Raw genomic sequence first — 8952 nt, forward strand, 5'->3', positions numbered from 1 at the left:
ATCCATGTGGAAAAGAGAGGCCTGGCCAGGCAATGCGTGTCACAGCTAACTGACCTTTTGTCAAGCCTACCCGCTGCTCTAGGTGTTTGGCAGATTTAGGTGTATTAAACCAGTGTTATAAGCAGTAAATGCAACAGTAAATTCAAGAACAATATTAAATATATTGATATTGTTTGTGGCCTAACAATAAGGAAAGGATCCTAAGTAATCTACTGGTCAGTGAGTTCTCATTTTATAGCCTGCTGGCATTATACAAGAAAAGCCCATACAAGGCAGGCAAATCAAAGAAAGTTTGTGGCCAAGAGACCTTTCACCACAAGGAATTGGTCTCTAGCACTCCTTCAGGGGCCCTGGAAAGAGTTTATAGTGTGCACACTGGCTTGGCGTCAGTTCAGTAGCAGCACAGGACATTTTCTCCACCTGGAGTCACCAGTCTTAAAGTGGTTGTAAACCCTAGCAAAAAAAAAAAAGAAAAACCTGCAAGACAAAGGCATAATGAGCTAGTAAGCATAGCATACTAGCTCATTATGTATTACTTACCTTAGATTGAAGCCCCCGCAGCTGTCCTTGTACACCGCTCCAGCCGGTGACATTGCTCCCGGAGTTACTTCCGGGTATCGCGGGCTCCGGCGATGTGATTGGCTGGAGCCGCGATCATGTCACTCCCGTGCATGTGCGCAAGAGCTGCCGGTAACGGCACAGTGTAACTGAAGCAACGGCACATACATGCCGTTGCTTCAGTGCGCATGTGCGGATAACGTCGGCACATGCAAATACAGTGGATATCTCCTAAACCGTTCAGGTTTAGGAGATATCCTGGGTAGCTACAGGTAAGCTTTATTATAGGCTTATCTGTAGCAAAAAGTGTCTTGTAAGGGTTTACAACCACTTTAATCTCAGAAAGTCCGAACACTGATCTTTTTTTTTGCTCTGCCCTATATTGCTCTGCCACAGTAACTCCCTGCAGCCAGTCTCTTTCACCTCTGCAGCCCTGCCCCCAGGAACATGGTCCTCAGTACAGCAGCATCTCTGCAACACAGCCAACAGTACAGGTCAGTAGTCCAGTCTGCTGTCTCTCATTCTGGCTCCTGGCACAGCTCAGCTTACAGTTTAGCTTCTCTGCCTCGGCTCAGTACAGCACAATCCATCCACCACATGGTTCTCTCCAGACCAGAGCTTCATAAAATGTGGGCTCTCCTCCTCCAGCCAGCTCCAGTTGGAGGAGTTAAAGTCCAAGGCTGCAGCTGCAGGGGTAGGGTTAAAGTCTAAGGCTGCAGTACCAGTGGGTGGGGTTAAAGTCTAAGGCTGCAGTACCAGTGGGTGGGGTTAAAGTCTAAGGCTGCAGCACCAGTGGGTGGGGTTAAAGTTCAAGGCTGCCTGCAGCTACAGGGGTAGGGTTAGAGTCCAAGGCTGCAGCACCAATCGGTGGGTTTTAATCCTGGTGCTTGTGGAATGGGGGTAGTCCACTGGCCAATGAGAGTTGTTTTTTCTCTATCTCTTTCTCAGTAGCTCTGCCAGTCCTTACAGAGAAGAAACATAGATCTGCAGCCAGAAGTTGTTCTGCTGTGTGGCTTAAAGGGGTGGCAGCCGGGCTACACCTAATTTTCATTTGTACACATTTTCAGAATATTTCATGCTATTAAATTTAATGTATTAATAAAACATACATTTTGTTAAAGTGGAGTTCCACCCACTTTTGAGAGGTGGTCCTTAACGAAAGAACACCTCTTGACCCCTCGTTTTTGGATATTTAAAATTTTGTTTTTTAGTACCTTTTTTTGGAATTACTAAGTGTACTTCAGATCAAGCCGGGCCGCGGTCCAGGACGTCACGTCCTCTTCTGCGGAGAGCCCCCCTGTTGTCTTCTGGGACCTGTGTGTGTCCCAGAAGACAAGCTGGCCATTCACAAAGTGCCGCGCGACTCACGCATGCGCAGACGGAAACCGGCAGTGAAGCTGCAAGTCTCCACTGCCGGTTTCCCTTAGTTGGAATGGCGACGCTTGCACCTGATCCGATGGACGGATCAGCCTCGGGGAGCCAACATCATGGGCTCCCTGGTCAGGTAAGTGTCCTCATTAAAAGTCAGCAGCTACAGTGTTTGTAGCTGCTGACTTTAAAAAAAAAAATTTGCGGCTGGAACACTGCTTTAAGGAGTTTTTTCAAAATCCTGGTTTGACAAAAGGAAACGATGGGTCTGACCGCTGCTTGCAACAATCTGTCCATCTAGGGGTGCCGTATCAACTGATTTAATAAAGTACTGAAAAGTCTCTGCAAAATATAAGAAATATTTCACCATGGAGAAAAGGGAGTAAAGCTTTCACTACATCCATCCAGCAGCTGAATCAGGAAGATCGCAGAGAGTCGCCGCTCTAATAGGTATCTCACCGCCATTATGAAGGTGTTGTTCACCATCAACCAACCAGAAGTCGGCTTTATCAAAAACCATTCTGATTTGAAGGTGCAAGTCCCATATTTTCCTGACAGAGTGGTTCATTTCTACTATGGGTTTTTGTATATACTTGACCCAGTAGTGGATTTTGAATTTATTTTATTTTTTATTACGTTTTATTTGCAAAAAATGCAACTCTAGTTTATAGTATACGTCAAACCAAGCGTAGATACCTGAAGTCTAAAAAAGTGCTACATTACCACCTAGTGGTCAAAACCGGTGCCACAACAGTCCTGATTTTTCAAATTCTTCTAAAAACGTTTGAATTCTTCAGTATTTATTGCAGACCAGTTTAATACAGGTTATGGGGGAGGGGGGTCTACTAAAATACTGAGTGATGTTTAACAATACATCAAAACTAGTTTTCCATTACATATACTAAAAACTGTTCATTTAATACAGTAGGTTAGGTTTGGTAATACATTTAGAGTGATGGTAAGGATTAAGCTTTGGAGGTTTATTGTAATACCCAGGAAAGGAAGAAATTGAGTGTAATTCCGCGTACACACGATCGGAATTTCCGATAGGAAATGTTCAATGTGAGCTCGTTGTTGGAAAGTCTGACCGTGTGTATGCTCCATCGGACATTTGCTGTCGGAATTTCCGCACACAAATGTTTGAGAGCAGGTTCTCAAATTTTCCGACAACAAGGAAAGTCCGATCGTGTGTACACAAGTCCATCACACAAAAGTTCACGCATGCTCAGAATCAAGCAGAAGGAGCCGCACTGGCTATTGAACTTCCTTTTTCTCAGCTCGTCGTACGTCTTGTACGTCACCGCATTCTCACGTTCGGAATTTTGGCCCAACATTTTGTGACCGTGTGTATGCAAGATAAGTTTGAGCCAACATCCTTCGGAAAAAAATCCATGGCTTTGTTGTCGGAAAATCCGATCGTGTGTACAGGCATTAGAGTCAAATTAAAGTGATGCTTTTGGTTTAAAATTATTTTCACGTATGAATTCTTAAAGTGATTGTAAAGTCTCAAGGTTTTTCACCTTAATGCATTCTATGCATTGAGGTGAAAAACCTTCTTTGTGTAACTGCCCCCAGACCCCCCCCCCCCTTTTTCTTACCTGAGCCGGATCCGACCCAGTAATGTGCACAAGTCCAGCGGCTCCAGCCGCTGTCTCTCTCCCCATTGGCCAAACTGATAGCAGCAGAAGCATCAAATCCAGTGACACAGGGGCAGTAAGGTAAGTTTCACATAATGTGCTAGTATGCAATGCATACTAGCACATTATAACATTGCCTTGCAGTTTAAAAAAAAAACCAGCAGTTTACCACTTTAAATGATCGATTTTTATACATACTACTGATTTAGACAATGTACCTGATATGTATATCTTGTAGACAGCGACCATTTCTACTTTTAGTTTCACACTGTATGCCGAATGTTATACTTCTGGGCTGTTTGCTTTGCTATATAGTTGGAATTGGATCTTTTGGATCTCAAAAAAAAATAAAAATAAAAAATACCCTGCAAGACAAAGGCATAATGAGCTAGTATGCATCGCATACTAGCTCATTATGAAATACTTAGATAGCCATAGATCAAGGTTTAATCTAGGTCAGTGCCAGGGTTAGTGTTTAGGTCAAGGTCAGGGTCAGTATTTATTTTTTTTAAATTAATATTAGTGTCAGTTAGGGGTTTATTTACTAAAGCTAGGGAGAGCAAAATTAGTCACAATTCTGCAGAGAAACCAATCAGCTTCCAAGTTTTATTGCTAAAGCTCAAACAAGCTGAGGTTAGAAGCTGATTGGTTTCTCTGCAGAATTGTGACAAATTTTTTTCCCTCTCTGGCTTTAGTAAATAAACCCCTTAGTATCAGTGTTAGTGTGTTTTAGGGTAGGATTAAAAAAAAAAAGCAAAATGCGCACTATTGCTTCTGGGCTGCACTATGGGTACAAACAAAAACTAACATACACATATGTGGTATTTGGGTTGTTCTTTGGTGGTCGTTTATGGTAGTAGCAAAAAAATATATACAGTTAAATTTACAAAAAATGATTTTTTTTTCTATTTTGGGCCAGTTTCCCTTTGATAATAAAAAAAAAAAAAAATCAGGAGGTATCTGTAGCACTGCCCCCTTGGGGACTGCTGAGAATTACTTGCTCATCTGCACAGCCATGACCAACTGAACCTTCCAACCCACCTGACACTCTGGGTTCAGACATCCTTGTACCACTGTGCAGCAAGAATCAAACAACTCAGTAATATTAGGTTCTGAAATATTTTACTTGAACCAGATGGAGGAAGTTATTTCACAAACAGAGGTAATGAATCTGCTGAGCCGGCTTAACAGCACCAATTCAGCAAACAAATTCCTCTTAAGGACACCAACAATGGTTCAGCAAAGAACAATGTTATATACATATAGGTACACGATATTTAGATCCAAAGTCACCTCCTAGTGAATGTTTCAGTTAACTACTTATGTGGCTACTTTGAGAAGAATGTAATCTAGCCAGCCTATGCTATCCCAATGAAAGAGCAGGTCCACTAAAGGTAATATATAGGCTTTCCCATAAGTAACGGTAAAAAGAGTTCCATGTTGCATATCTCATGTTCTTTGCTAGCTAGATGGAGCTCGTTAACTGTAATCTGTTTGGTTCCAGATAAAGCAATAGGTTCCTAGTTGTGAAGATGTAAGGCATCTGAGCACAGTGTTCAAGCAATGCAGTAAAAAGTTCTTGGGGTAAAGATGTCTGTGCACAGTGTTCAGTAATAATGGCAATGAATAAATAGAGGGTTGAGCAGTTTGCACTTTCACCAAAGACCAACTCGATCCGAGGTCTTCTGGACAGGAACACGTGTAGCAAAACACTCAGGCAGTGGATCCATTGTCTCGGTCTTCCGAAGTGAAACTTGCCTCACGCACCCACACCGACAGGCATGTGATCCAAATGATGTTAGTGACAGGATGTCTGACAGCTGATAGCAGAGCTAGGCCCCTTAGGCCTCGGGTTGGAAGTACGGCTCCACGTGGTAGGCCGCAACCTCTCTCTCCCTGTTACACAGAGAGGTCCGTCTTGAGTCAGGCCCAGGAGGAAGAGAGTTCTGCGTGGGCTTCTCGCTCCTTTTATGGTCACTCTCAGCAACCTTCATGTCACTGCGAAGATCCCTGGGATGTGTAGTCTTAGGGTACATGGTACACAGCAATAGTCTGAAGGAGAACTATACGTCCCATGATTCACTTTGTTGGACGCACAGATATTTGGTCACTGATTGTACTGATTACCAAAGGGACAAGCGATGTCTAGAAACACTAAAAGATACGGTGCTTTCTGCTGACAGTCCATATCGCTACATATCTGTTGTGGACACTGGCTGCAGGCACCTTTTCTGCCCACATTCACTGTGTTATTTGTTATTGCTATATTCCTCTTTTTGTTACATTTTTAAGAGACTTTTCTTGGATTTGCCCAAAGACTATTCTTAGTTTGTTTAATTCTGAACAATACATGTTCATTGAAAGAGCTGGCCACATTGGCCTCCAGAGCTGGCCACATTGGCCTCCGGAGCTGAACAGTCTGGTCACCTGGGCTGCCTTAAGAGCTGTGTTAATTATATCATTGTCAGCTAAGTTGCTGCTAAAGGGGGGGGGAGTAGCCATGAGTCAGCCCTACCTCGTTATCTAACCACTTGTGTTAAAAAAAGTGTATATAAATCCTGTATCCTGTCCAATAAATCATTCAAGATTCATATTACCAGCTGGCCATGTATTCGATGCAGCTATAATATCTGATCTCTCTGATGGTCAGACTGGAGGAAGTGGTAGTACTGATGGAAGCACTCAGCGGAGTGTGGGATAGGATCTGTCACAATTGGTGGCAGCAGTGGGATCAGATATTATATCATATATTATAGCTGCATTGAATACAAGGCTAGCCGGTAATATGAATCTTGTATGAATCTTGAATAATTTATGGTCCAGGGATTACTCCATCGGGTAACTGAGGAAAAGACAGCCTCCCATCCGCCCAAGCAGCAGCTGGTCATGCTGCAGAAATATTGGCATCACCTGCTGCGCATTGGGCATGACATACCCTTAGTTGGACACCTGGGGATGACCCGGACCCTCCACCGTCTGACTCAGTCTTTTTTTTGGCCATGGATTACGGGGGATGTCCAACAGTATTGCTGGACCTGTGACACATGGCAGATGGTGGGTAGGCATGGGGGCCCACTGAAAGCTCCCCTACACCCTTTATCTATCATTGATGAACCCTTTATCCGCATTGCCGTAGATTTGGCAGGACCATTGCCATGACCTAGTCCTTCTGGGAAGAGATATATCCTTACCGTGGTGGATTATGCCACCCTGTACCCGGAGGCCATTCCCCTGGCAATATCCACACAGGAACCGTGGCTGATGCCTTGCTCCAGATCTTTGCCAGGGTGCGTTTCACCCAGGAAATCATCTCTGACCAGGGGACCCAGTTCACTGCTGAGCTCACTTAGCAGTTATGAAGGCTCTGTAGGATAAAGCCCCTACAGAGCTCTCACCCCAGACCAACGGACTGTGTGAGAGGTTCAATGGAACACTGAAACATCTGCTTAGGGCATTCGCAACCTCTCACAGGGATAGGGAGAGAAATCTGCCGCACCTTCTCTTTGCTTATCGGGAGGCGCTGCAGGAATCTACTGGGTTCTCCCCATTCGAGTTACTGTATGGGAGGCGGGTGAGGGGGCACCTAGGTCTAGTCAGAGCTCACTGGGAAGGGGGATTTGATTCCCAAGGTTCTTCTATCATAGCATATATTCTTGCGTTTAGGGAAAGACTGAAGGAGCTCACGGACACTGTCCAAGAGAACTTTCGGGCTGCCCAGAGGCCGCAGAAATGATGGTACGATCGTACTGCCCGGAACCGCACTCTGGAGGTTGGTCAGAAGGTTCTTGCCCTCAGGCCAACCAAGCAGGACAAATTACAGGCCACTTGCCAGGGACCTTACCGGGTTGTGGCAAAGCTCTGTGACACGACCTACCTAGTGGCTAAATGTGTGGATGAAAGAGTCCGACGGACCGACGGACCTTTTATGTGAACATATTGAAAACATACTGGGAAAGATCAGGAGAGGTAGCCGCTATATGTGCTCCAGCTATGAAAGATTCTGAGAACCTTCTCCTGCTGCAGCTCCCGAAGCTAAATAGGATTACTGCAGGGATAGAGACGATTAAGCTTGACGACCAGCTAGGGTCGACGCAGAGAGAACAAGCTAGACAGCTTCTTAGACAGAGAAGGGAAATGTTCTCCACAGTCCCTGGGTACACTACTATGGCAGTGCACTGAGTGGAGACCCTGGGACAACTGCCACTAAGACAGGCGGCTTACCAGAAACCTGACGCAGTGAGAGAGGGAATGCTTCGTGAGATTAAGTAGATGCTTGACTTGGGAGCCATTGAGCCATCCATCAGCCCCTGGGCTTCCCCGGTGGTCCTTGTACCGAAGTGGGACGGCACGACTCGCTTCTGCGTAGACTACCGCAAATTAAATGATTGCACCACCACTGATGCTTACTCTATGCCCGGGTGGATGCTCTGTTAGATGGCATCGCTCAGGGAAAATTCCTGACAACCCTCATCCTATGCATAGGGTACTGGCAAATTCCTCTGGATGCGGAATCTATTCCGAAGTCGGCGTTAATTACCCCATTTGGCCTATACCAGTCTAAAGTAATGCCATTTGGGATAAAAAATGCACCGGCGACTTTCCAGAGGATGGTAGATCGACTCCTCGATGGCCTCCAGGACTATGTTTGTGCATATCTGGACAACATTGCGATCTACAGCAATACCTGGGAGGACCATCTGGTTCACCTGGGTGTTGTGTTAGACCACATCAAGGCTGCAGGACTAACCCTTAAGCCAGAGAAACTCAGCACAGGGATGTCCGAGGTACAGTACCTTGGACATCGAGTAGGCAGCGGACAACAACTACCCGAGCCTGCTTAGATTGAGGCAGATGCCAAGTGGCCGACCCCCTGTACTAAAACCCAGGTCCTGGCGTTCCTCAGCACAGCTGGGTAGGAAGTTTGTCCTGTAATATAGTTCCATCGCTAAGCCCCTGACCGACCTTACTAAGAAGCACCTTCCCCGACAGGTACTTTGGTCCTCAGAGTGTGAAGATGCCTTCCAACGCTTAAAGAATGCACTAACTTCGGCTTCTGTTTTAGCTGCCCCTAACCCAAGCAAACGTTTTTGTGTCCACGCAGATGCCTCTACATTCAGGCTGGGGGCAGTACTGAGCCAAGTAGGACCCGATAGCGGTGAGCACCCAGTGGCCTACATCATTTGGAACCTTATCTCCCTTTACGGTGCTCACTGACCACAATCCATTAATCTGGCTTAATCGGGTCTCTGGGGATAATGAACGTTTGTTACGATGGAGCTTGGCCCTGTAGCCTTACAATTTTACCACCCAGTATCAGCCAGGAAAGCAGAATGGGAACGCTGATGGGCTTTCCCGGCAAACTGAACTATAATACTCTCCCAGACAGCCC

The sequence above is a fragment of the Aquarana catesbeiana genome, linkage group LG02 (assembly GCF_042186555.1).
Source record: "Aquarana catesbeiana isolate 2022-GZ linkage group LG02, ASM4218655v1, whole genome shotgun sequence".
NCBI lineage: Eukaryota > Metazoa > Chordata > Amphibia > Anura > Ranidae > Aquarana > Aquarana catesbeiana.